The following is a 12593-nucleotide window of genomic DNA, read 5'->3' on the forward strand; positions in this document are numbered from 1 at the left end:
TTTGGGGTGGGGGAGTCGAGAACTAGACGGCAGAGGTTTGGGGTGAGAGGGGAAAGATATAAAAGAAACCTAAGAGGCAACTTCTTCACTCAGAGGGTGTTAAGTGCATTGGAATGAGCTGCCAGAGGAAGTGGTCGACACTAGTACAATTGCAACATTTAAAAAGTATCTGGATGAGTATATGATTAGGAAGGGTTTGGAAGAATATAGGCCAAGTGCTGGCTGGTGGGACTAGATTGGATTGGGATATCTGGTCGGCATGGATGGGTTGGACCGAAGGGTCTGTTTCCATGCTGTACATCTCTATGACTCTAAATGGGATAGTTAGCTATATTAGTCGAAGCATAGAATTCAGAAGCAGGGGGGTTATGCTAAAACTGTGTAAAACATTGGTAGGCCACAGTTGGATTACTGTGTGCCATTCTGGAATCCATGTTATAGGAGGGATGGGATAGCACTGGAGAGGGTGCATAGGAGATTTACCAGAATATTGCCTGAGGCGGAGATTTTAGTCATGAATAGAGATTGTACAGACTGAAGTTGTTGTTTTCTCATTGGAGCAGGGGAGACTAAGGAGAGAAATGATTGACATGACTTCAGTTTTGACAAACATAGATAGGGTTGGTAGAAAGAATTGCTTCCATTTGGTAGAGGAATCAGTGACCACAGGCAATAGATTTAAGGTAAGGGGCAGAAGGTTTTGAGGGGAGGCAAGGAAATAAACTATAGGCCAAGTACTGCAAAATAAGATTAGGCTCATTAGGTGGTTGTTTTTGACCAGCACAGAATCAGTGGGCGAAAGAGCCTTTTTCTATGCAGTAGAGCCTTGTGATACTCTGACTGTAAACTCTGAACTGAATGGGCTGAAAGTTTATTGGCATAGGTGTTCCAGTTTTTCTTCCCAGACTGCCCACTTTTAGATGTAAAACTTCATGCCATTATTTCAGTGAATGTTTGAGAAATCAACCAACAGCTTCTTGGGAGAGATGTTGAAAGGTGAAAATGTTGATTTAAATGTAGATGCAGTGTTATTAATATTTTGGAATGTAGCATAAGAATAATTCAAGGCCACCAAATATTTGCACAAAGCTGAACAAAGCCAGTTGAAGATAATCAGCAACTATCCTGCAAGTTATTTCTGATTCCTTTAAAAAACAGGGGTTTAAAATCCTTCCCATTCCTGGATGGATGTTCAACTCTCTATATTCAAGTGAGAGTGTTAGCTAAAGGGATGAGGACAAAAGAGGCAATGTTAACATCAGCTCATTGTTATACAGTGACTAATATCCCAACCTGCTTATTTTGGATAATCCCGATGCACATTCTTAATGCTGAGGCCACACCGTCGTCACCATGAGCTCTGTTGCATGTGACACCAGCACAACTTTTGTTCTGGGATTTCACCCACAGTGCTATAACAAAAAACACCATGAAGACTTATTTTCACACCATTGGCTGTAGGGTTACACCAGTGAGGTTTCCTTTGCTTCAAGTCTTGTTCTGTTATAGAGAAGCCAACAGCTGTTTGTTTTGTGTTATGTGACTACCAACGTGCTAGAAGCAAAATCAGATGAATTGTGATCTTTTTCTTTGGTCCGCCAAATGCTTTGTAACTGGTAACTTTTTTTTACTGATATGCTTGCGATGAGTCATCACTTTTGCCACAGTTCTTCCACACGAATTGGATCTTCAGGGATTACAAATGTTGTTGATTGAACTATCTGTGATCTCCACTTGAAAGTGCATGTTGAGGTTTTGCAATCTCTCTTCTCTGTGGGAGAGTATTACCGATTTCCCAAAGAGGTTTGTAATTAATAGAAACATTAGTAGGAGGTGTGAAAAAACAAAGAATTGCAGCCAGCAGTTGGTAGTGGGATATCGACTAAATTCCACTGACTCTATACTTTCTGGATCACTACCCACTTTTCATCACACACCAATTGAACATTTGTAAAAAGGTATTGTGAGGGGTTAGTTTCTTTGCCAACTGCTAATTAGCTGATGAGAAATACACAGGGGAAGTGTTCTAACCTGATGCTCAGTCTGCATCTGAGGAAGCAGTAATAGGGATTCAGTGTTTTCCTATACTGCTAATCAACAGAGACATTCTACACTAACTTGAACTTTGAATCTTAAGTTGAGAAGGTGAATGATTTAAATGTCTTAAAGTTTTTTAAAGTACACGTTTTCAAGAAACCGTTTCAGTTCAAGTATCAGTTATGAACATCTGAAGATGATACTCTTGTGATAATACATTTGATTATATAATCCATCTTCTTGCACTCCAGATATTTAACATAACTTCCAAGACGAGAAGTCCTGACTGACAATTTAGGTGACTGAAAAGTCTTATGGTTGGAATATATTTCTGTTTAAAACTGTGTTTGATATAGCTCCATGTGTAAAGCAATTAGTTATATTACGCAGCTATTGGCTACTTCAGTAATGATTCGAGGTTAGTATTAGGGCTGGATAAGAGACTCATTGAGGTTTGAAACCAATGGGTGGAATCTTCTCAGCCACTGATTGACATCAGCATTTACAAGAAAATTAGGAGTGTTAGCGAGGAATGATTTTAAAATAAACACTCAATGCCCAGGTCCATTGCAATTCTCAAAAGAATCATTTAACACTGGCGGGAAGTAATTTGCTTGGCTCACCTTGCACATTTCCACTGAACAAAGGAAGTCATACACTTCTTATACCTTTACTTCAGTCCATTCTGACTGGTTACAAACCAATCACAATGTTAATTCATTTTATACATATCTAATCAAGCTAATAATTAGGCATCATATGGCAATGTGATTGGCCCGTGGAGTGTAGTACATAGAATCATTGAATCCCTATAATATAGAGGTAGGCCATTTGGTCCATTGAGTCCACACCCATCTTCTGAGGAGCATCGACCCAGACCCACACCCCCACCACCCTAGCCTTGCACTTCCCATGGCTAATTCACCTAACCTGTACATCTTTGGACTGTGGAGGGGAAACCAGAGCACCCAGAGGAGAATGTGCAACCTCCTCATAGACAGTTCCTGAAGGTGGAATTGACTTTGGCTCGGTAGTGCTGTGAGGCAGCAGTGCTAACCACTGAGCCACTGTGCAGAGGGGCAAAAGTTGGAACTAATAATAGGGTCTTAAAGATACGAGTGAAAGATGATCATTGGATCATCTCCTGCCTGGTCTCCCACTCCTCTAGCAGCCCCCAAATCTCTCCTGTTAATATTGCACTGAATTTTCTATCCCTTTAGATTTATAATATGTACATTGATAATTATCATCTCATGATGTTCACCAGATAGCTTATCAGCCATATTTGACCCTTCACAGTGAGCGACCCAAAGCAGAATGCAACACCTTCCCCAATCTTTATCTCTTCTGAACTCTTTCTTACATTTTTGCTCTTTTTCTTCTTACTTAGTCAGTCTTGCCTCTTCTTCCTCAGTGTTCTTTCTTTCTTTCGCTCCTTCCCATCTCTCTTTATTTCTATTAGCACCAAATTGCTTCTATTGAAATTGCTTAAACTCAAGTCATATAGGATTCCTCCCCATCAGACAGAGAACACTGACATCCATTATCAGAGCTGCATTATAATCCAATTCCAAGAAGTTAAACGATATGAAACCCACAATGTCAATCAAAATATTTGAATTTGTGTTTTTACTTCAGATTTTTTCATCATAATTTATAATGTACCTTTAATTAGTAGGTTGGTCTTCATTGTATGCAGCAAGTAATACAGATCATAATGTTTGATGTGATAATTGTCAACAGGGTACACGTGGCAACTTGGAGTTTATAAATGTCGGATGTCAATCACTTAGGTTTGACATGAATTGGAATAATATGATGTCAATATTTCATTGTGAAGTAAGAGAAACAAAATGTTATTTTAGGATGTTTGGCAATTTAAAAAAAAACTTATCTTCAAGCCCTTGTTTAACTTGTCTAATTCTCTCTCTCTTTCGATATACTAAAATCAATTTGCACCTGAAGCTGATTTTTGTTGAATCTGCAATGAATACTGAGCAGGGTGGTCTTTCTTTGAAGCAGGTGTCATAGAGGAAAGGCAGATTAACTTTTATTGAATCTTATGGAAGCTTCTCACAGAGTATTAAATTGGACTTTAGATGAGCAACTAATTCTTGTGTTGACGACACCTTCCATTGTGATGCACTGATGATCAATATTGTCAGTCATTTCCCGTCAACAAAAATAAATTAATAGCTTAGGATAAAGATAGCTCACAATCATCGTTTTTGCAAACAGTTTGGAGGATTATATAATGTGGAGAGGTTATATAAATTTGGCTGTAATCCCTCAAACATTGGAGATTTAGGAGCAATCTGTTCAACACATTAAAATTATTGATGTGTGAGAAATGATATAACTAATATCTCTGGTGAAGGAATCAAGACCAAAGTGTGTACGGTTAAATTTAGGGCTATGTCAGGAGTGAATTTAGGAAACATTCTTTTCCCCACATGGTGGTAGAAATTTGGAACACACTCAAAATCTGTGGATACTGGGTCAATTGAAGTTGTGGGGACTGAGATTGATAGATTCTTGTTGGGCAAGTGTATTGAGAGCTATGGAGAAAAGTTAGCTCATTGGAGTTAACATGTAGTGAAAGTATGCTCTAATTGAACATCAAAGCAGACCCAAAAGGATAGGTAGAGTGTTTGTGTTCCATGTGTTGGTAACTGCAGCAGTTTTTGAAGAAAAATAACTCAATACAAACCTGTCAATTTAATTTGCCATGGTCATTCTGATGAAGAGATTTTGAGATTATATAGAATATTACTACGAAATTCAACCATGAAAGGATTAAATTCTTTAAAAACAAATGATACATCTAGGGAAGTGCCAAAGGGATCGGTTCTGGCACCACAATTAACAATCAAGCCCACTGCCCTGTAGCTGAATACTTCAACTCCCCCTTCCACTCTGCCAAGGACTTGCAAGTCTTTGGCCTCCTCCACTGCCAAACTTGAGCCACCTGACACCTGGAGGAAGAACGCCTCATCTTCCACCTTGGGACCCTCCAACCACACAGGATCAATGGTGATTTTACCAGTTTTGTCATTTCCCCTGCCCCCACCTTATCCCAGATCCAACCCTCTAACTTGGCACTGCCATCTTGAACTGTTCTACTTGTCCATCTCCCTTCCCACCTATCCACTCCACCGTTCTCTCTGACCTATCACAATCATCCCACCTTCATCTACCTATTGCATTCCCAGCTACCTTTCCCCAAGTCCCACCTTCCCACCCCCCCTCTGCATTTATCTCTCAGGCCCCTTGCCACCAGCCCACACTGCACCCCACACACCACCCGCCCCAACACCACCAATACCACATTTCTGATGAAGGGCTTATGCTCATAACATCAAGTCTCCTCCTTAGATGCTGCCTGACTAGCTGTGTTTTTCCAACACCACACTTTTTGACCACAGTTATTTGCAACATGCATTAATTACTAGGGTTAGGTAAATCAATGTACTGTAGCCAAGGTTGTGGCGATGACAGAGAAATGAGTGGGAAGGCAAGTGGTGAGATTGATACAAAGCCTACAGAAAGATATAAACAGATTAAATAAGTGGGCAAAAAGTTGGTAGATGGAATATAATGTGGGAAGTGTGAGGTTTAGCATTTTGGCAGGAAGTATAGAGGAATTAAATATTATTCAAATGAGAAAAACTACAGAAAGCCAAAGAACAGAGGGATTTGAGAGTCCTTATGCATGAATCACAAAAAATCCAAGTTCAGCACATAATAGGGAAGGCAAGTGGAGAGGGTTGGTCTTTATTTCAAAGCAATAAAGTAAAAAAGTAGGGAGGCTTTGTTAAAACTGTACAAGGTACTAGTCAGACTACTGCTGGAATACAGTGAACAGTTTTGTGTCCCTTACCTGAGGAAAGATATACTGGCTTTGGAGGCAGTTCTGTGAAGGTTTATTAGGCTGATATACCAGGTGTGGAGCAACAGTCTTTATGAACCCAGGTTCTTGACAGGGTTGGTGCAGAAAGGTTGTTTCCTTTTCTGAAGGAGTCTAAGACCAGAGGACGTAAACTCAGAATAATGGGTCACATGTTTAAGTCAGAGATGAGGAGGAATTTCTTCTGTCAGAGGGTAGTGATTCTGTGGAAGTATTTACTGTAGAGAGCTGTGGTGACTTTGTTTGTTAAGAATATTCAATGCTGAGATAGGTAGACTTTTAGTCAGTAAGGAAATCCCGAGTTAGAGTGAGAAGGCAGGAAATTAGAGTTGGGGTGTATCATGATCTCCTTGAATGGAAGATGGATTGATTGGCCTACTTCTACTCCTATGTCTTATGGTATTTTAGGCTTTCTGCTTTTCAAATGCCATTTCAGCATGAGACAATAGAAATCATTGAGGCCTTCCCAGATCCATCATAATAATTTTCTTAAAATAATTATTCATTTGGGACCAAAAGCTTCTAGATGCTTCCAACCAATTGAGTGGCATCCAAGTGATCTGCCAGCTCTACAGTCAATGCCTGGTTACAATTCAGTCAGTAGCAATGTTTCTGATAGCAACCCAAAGGTCTCTGTGCAGGCCATAGACAAGTGCGTAGGCATAAGTTGTAATTTGATAATTATATAAACAGTTAAAACAGTTTACTGGATTAACGAGTCAAACCGCAGTTTTAGAAGTTTGACAACTGGTCCTAATCCAAGATGGTATATCTGTTTAATGTGGTACATGTTGTGTTTGGTTGCTCTTGATTGACCACTTGGTTGTCTTGCAGCTAGTTGCTGTCACTTAACACTAACTGAGACATCATACAACACAAGACATCACATGTGCCTCCATTGGGAGAAGGAACATTAAACACAAAGAGGAAAAGGATTAACTTAAATTATGGAAAATGCTCTGAAAGGACCTTCACCATTATACAGATTTGACTGAGAGGATTTATATAAATTCCTGAATTTAATAATTCATACAAGTATATTTCAAATAACAACAATGCGGCTGCAGAAATACTTTGTAGAGTAAAATGACAATTAGGCTAATTTGCTAATTTTTGTGAATGATGACATTGTCTTGGCTTCTATAAAAATATTTCTGTTGATTAATATATATTGGTGTTCAAAACCCTTAAAACTCTTATAAGAAAAGGAGAAAGAAGATCAGGCTGGTGTTCTTTAGGCTCATATCTCTAATCATGAGAGCTGGAGAGGAAGCGTGAGTTAGAGCCACAGAGAGCTACAAGAGATGGTGATTTTCCAAAGTGTGGCAATTCACATTACTCTGCATCTGCCATGTATCGCTCACTCATCCAGCCTGTCCAAATCATACTGAAGCCTCTCAACATTCTCCTTACAGCTCACCTTCCCTGTCAGCATCGTGCTATCTGCACATTGGAGATATTAAATATAGTTTCCTCATTCAAGTCATGAGTATATATTGTGAATAGCTGGGGTCCAAGCACCAAGGAGTACCTCAGTTGCCATTTAGAAAAAAATACCTTTTTCCTGCACTTTGTTTTCTGTGTGCCAACCAATTTTCAATATGCTGCTCTTAATCCTATGTGTTCTCATTTTACACACAAATCTCTTTTGCGGAATTTTATCACGTGCCTTCTGAAATTCAAGCTAAACCACATACACTTGCTCCCCTCCATCAACTCTACTAGTTACAATCTCAAAGAATTCCAGTACATTCGTCAAGCAGGAGTTCCTTTTCATAATTTCGTGCTGACACTGGCCAATCCTGCCATTGTTTTCCAAATGGTCAGCTGTTAATAATTTTATGATGGGCTCTAAACATTCTCCCCACTACTGACATTAGGCTGACTGGTCAAGAATTCCTGGCTTTCTCTTCAATTCATTTTTTAAATGGAGGACTTCCATTTGCTATCCCCCAATCTGTAGGAATTGTTCCAGAGTTTGTAGAATCTTGGAAGATACCATCAATTCATTCATTGTGTCGAGGACTATTTCCTTAAGTGCTCTGGGATGTGGATTATCAGAACCTGGGATGTATTGGCATTTAATACAATCTATTTCCCTAACACCATTTCACTACTAGTACTAATTTCCTTTAGTACCTCTGTCTCTCTAAACCTAATATTCACCAACATTTCTGATATGCAATTTGTGCCCTCTTTGTTATTACAGAATCAAAGTATATATTTAGTTGTTCAACCATTTCTTTGCTCCCCATTATAAATTCCCCTTTTCCTGACAGTAAAGGACCTACATTTGTGTTCACTAATCTTATTCGTTTCACATACCTATAGAAACATTTACAGTCAGTTTTGTGCTCCCTGCAAGCTTACTGTCATGCTCTATTTTCTCTTTCTTAATCAATACATTTATCTTTCATTGCTGAATTTGAAACTATTCCCAATCATCAGGTCTGTTGTTCCTTTCTCTTGCCAATTTGTATGCCTCTTCCTTGGATTCAATTCTCTCTCTAATTTCCTTTGTAAGCCATGGTTTGGTCACCTTTCTCATTTTACTTTTGTTCTAGACAGGAATGAACAATTAACAGAAAGAAATGTGGATGCTGGAAATCAGAAACTGATGGAAAATTTCAGCAAGTCTGGCAGCATCTGAGGAGAGAAATCAGAGTTAAAAATTCTGGTCCAATAACTCTTCTTCAGAACCTTCAGGAATGAACAATTGTTGCAGTTCATTCCAGCACTCTTTGTATGTTTGCCCTTGCCTCTTTACTGTCATTCCTTTAAGTAATGTTCCACAATCTATTATAGGCAACTCACAGCCTGTACTGTTGTAATTTCCTTGATTTAGATTTAGGACTCTAGTTGCAGGTCAAGTGCATAATTCTCCATTACTAGTAGATTACTTACAGGGTGGAATCAGGCCCTTTGGCCCAACAAGTCCACACCGACCCGCCAAAGCACAACCCACTCATACATTTACCCCTTCATCTAACACTACAGGAAATTCAGCATGGCCAATTCACCTGACCTGCACATCTTTGGACTGTGGGAGGAAGCCAGAGCACCCGGAGGAAACCCACGCAGACACGGGGAGAATGTGCAAACTCCTCACAGGAGGTCGTCTGAGGCGGGAATTGAACCCAGGTCTCTGGCGGTGTGAGGCAGCAGTGCTAACCACTGTGCCACCGTGCCACCCATTCTGATGCAAATTTTTGTCATATTATGGTCACTTATCCCAAGGGGCCTCACACAATTAGATTACCAAATATTCCTTCCTCAATACACAGTACCCAGTCTAAGATGGCTTGCAGGGTAGTCCCTCAGTGCATTGGTCCATAAAACCATTGTGTATGCATTCTAGAAATTCCTTCTCTATAATTTTGATTTTTCTGCCCAATCTGGATGCAGATTAAAGTTACCTATGTCATTTTCCACTGTGATCTTAAATGTTATGATGCAATAATTACTGCCCCAAAATGTTCTTCCACTGTCAATTGATCAACTTGGCTCATCTCTTTCTCAAGAACCAGATCTAGCAGTATCTCCTTTCTTATTGGACTGGACACATGTTATTGTGGGAAATTCTCCCTAACATATTCAAAGGTACTTATCCCTCACTGTCCCTTACATGAGTCACTAACCCAGTCTCTTTACTGGTGATTAATATTTCCTATGGTAACTACTCTATGATGTTTACATCTCCATGTAATTTCATTGCAGATTTGTTCCATTTTTGTTCCTACATGTTGGTGATCTGTAGGTTACACCAAACAATATAATTACCATCCTTTTATTCATTAGCTCTGGCCAACTTGATTCTGTCCTTGAACTGTCTAAAGCATCCTCTACTGCAAGTTCTCAACCAAAAATGTGAGTCCTCTTTTTTTTCATCTTTCCTATCTTTTTCAAACACCTTGTAACCAGGAATATTTAACTCTCAGACTTGCAATTTCTTAAGTCAGATCTCCATTATCATCTCAACAACAGAATCCCACAAATCAAAGCGTCTGCTACTGCCCAATCTTATTAACTGTACTTCACACATTCACATACATGCTGTGTGACTCTGATTTAGAATTCATTATTTTCTCTCTTGGTGCAACTTCATCAATTTCCATATTATTCTCCATTTTAGTGTTTTCTGCTTCACCCAGCATTTCGCACACCTTGGTATTACTTTGTAATATTCTCTCCTGCTTTCCACACCCAGCATTTCACACACCTTGGTATTACTTTGTAATATTCTCTCCTGCTTTCCACACCCCTGCTGAGTCAATTTAAACTCTCCCAACAGCACCAGTAAAATGCCCCACAAAAAACTCAATTCTGAACTCTGTTTAGTTTGCAACCCATCTTATTTGCCTAAGTGCCATCACCCCATAGGCAGTGTCTGCCACAGGAACCTAAATTCCTCCCTCCTCTATCATCTTTCCAGTCACACACACATCTGTCTTCCTAATTTTGTACTCGCTTACATGTAGCACTGGAAATAATCTGGAGATTACTACATTAGGGATCCTGCTTGCTAGTTTCATACACAGCTCTGTGAATACAAATTTGCAGAACCACAGCCTCCTACCTATATCATTAGTAACACTGTGGACCATGAAGTCTATTGTTTGCCCCTCTTCATAAGAAAACCTTGCAGCCATTCTGTGATATCTTTGACCCAAGCACCAGGGAGGCAACAGACCATCCTGGCATTACCTTTACAGGTGGAAATGCCTAACTGTTCCCTTAACTCAAGCATCCCCTCTCAGTAGTAACTTCCAGTCCTTTTCCTCCTCTCCTGGAGTCACCTGTAGTTCCGGGGACCTAGCTGTAATTGCACCCCTCCAAGAATCTATCATGGTCATCAACATCCAGAACCAAAAGCCAGTTATTAAGAGCAAAACTAATGGGGACTCCTGTACTGACTCTACATGAACATCTGATACAGTTCTGTATCGCTGAGACTGCTGCTTTCCAGTGTTCCCATTTCTGACCTCGTAAAGGGTCGTCCACTTTTCAAAATAGCTATGCCAATGGCAATACCTCAACTTGAGCTGCATCGCACTTGAGTGTATTTATATAATGCAGGTCCAATCATAGATGTTGCACTGCTAAACCAAAGTTTTAAGGACTTACAAAGTTATTCAAGCATTTGATGCATCCTTTAGTCCAAAGCAAAATCTAGCCATGGAAAGATTAAGGTTCAATCAACAATCTCAGCAGCAAGGAGACTTGATTGTGGCATTTTTAACAGATAAATACAAATTGACAGGATGTTGAGGATATGGAGTCCGAAATGTCAAATTCATTAGTGAATGCATTATCGAAGGTTTTGGAGATTGCTTTCAATCTAAAGAATAGCATACATTGGAACAAGTGATGCAATATGTTTCTTAAGTGAAGATCAGGTTTGAAAATTAGTTTATTCTTTGAGGAAACGTTCAAGGATCTCTCTGATATCTCTCTAGATGGGTAGGCTCCAAGATGGTACTGCTACATCCCCAAATGTCCTCCTGAAAAATCTAAACAAGCAGTAATTAATGTCATTGACCATATTAAGCTGTTCAAGATGTGGGGTAAGGCAACATCACAAGTGAATCCAGTCTTCAGCAAAGAGAACTGTTTGCTATCAATGTGGTAAAATAGGTTATTTTAAGAAATACTGCAGAGCAGCTGCACTATATCAGTACAACATCAGGGGAGACACCAACCAAGGGAAAAAGTCCTGACAAAGGGAATTTATTTGAAAAAGAAAATGTCCAACAAATTAAGGAAGGTTAGTGAAGGTTTGTAGCTCAGGTTGAGGTTTAGGGTGTAGGTTTCCTCGCAGAGCTGTAGGTTTGATATCCAGACGTTTCATTACCTGGCTAGGTAACATCAATAGTGGCGACCTCCAAGTGAAGCAAAGCTGTTGTCTCCTGCTTTCTATTTATATCTTTCTCCTGGATGGGGTTCCTGGGGTTTGTGGTGATGTCATTTCCTGTTTGTTTTCTGAGGGGTGGATAGATGGCATCTAGATCTATGTGTTTTTAGATTCCTCAAGAACAAACCACAACAAGCAGACCAATCACAGCCAGAAACCCTAACCACCTTACCATATATCAAAGGGCAACAGAGATGACCCAGGTAATTATAGACCAGTGAGCCTTACTTAAAAAAAAAGAAGTTTCAGAAATGACAGCCAGACTACTAAGACCCCTCGGAATCCTAGTAGCACACAAACCCACCAACACTCTCAAACAAAAACTAACAAACTTAAAAGACCCATTACAACCCATGAACAAAACCAACGTCATCTACAAAATTCCATGCAAGGACTGCCACTTACAGGAAGAAAGTTAGCCACCAGGATACACGAACACCAGCTAGCCACAAAAAGACACGACCCTCTCTCCCTCGTAGCCCTACACACGGATGAAAAAAAAACACCATTTCAACTGGGACAACACATCTATCCTGGGACAGGCTAAACAAAGACATGCCAGAGAATTCCAAGAGGCCTGGCATTCCAACCACAACGCCATAAACAAACACATAGATCTAGATGCCATCTATCAACCCCTAAGAAAACGAACAGGAAATGACATCACCACAAACCCCAGGAACCCCATCCAGGAGAAAGATATAAAGAGAAAGCAGGAGACAACAGCTTTGCTTCACT

This window comes from Chiloscyllium plagiosum, unplaced genomic scaffold (genome assembly GCF_037043375.1).
Source record: "Chiloscyllium plagiosum isolate Xiang-an unplaced genomic scaffold, Cpla_swu_hap1 HiC_scaffold_15, whole genome shotgun sequence".
NCBI classification, from domain to species: Eukaryota; Metazoa; Chordata; class Chondrichthyes; order Orectolobiformes; family Hemiscylliidae; genus Chiloscyllium; species Chiloscyllium plagiosum.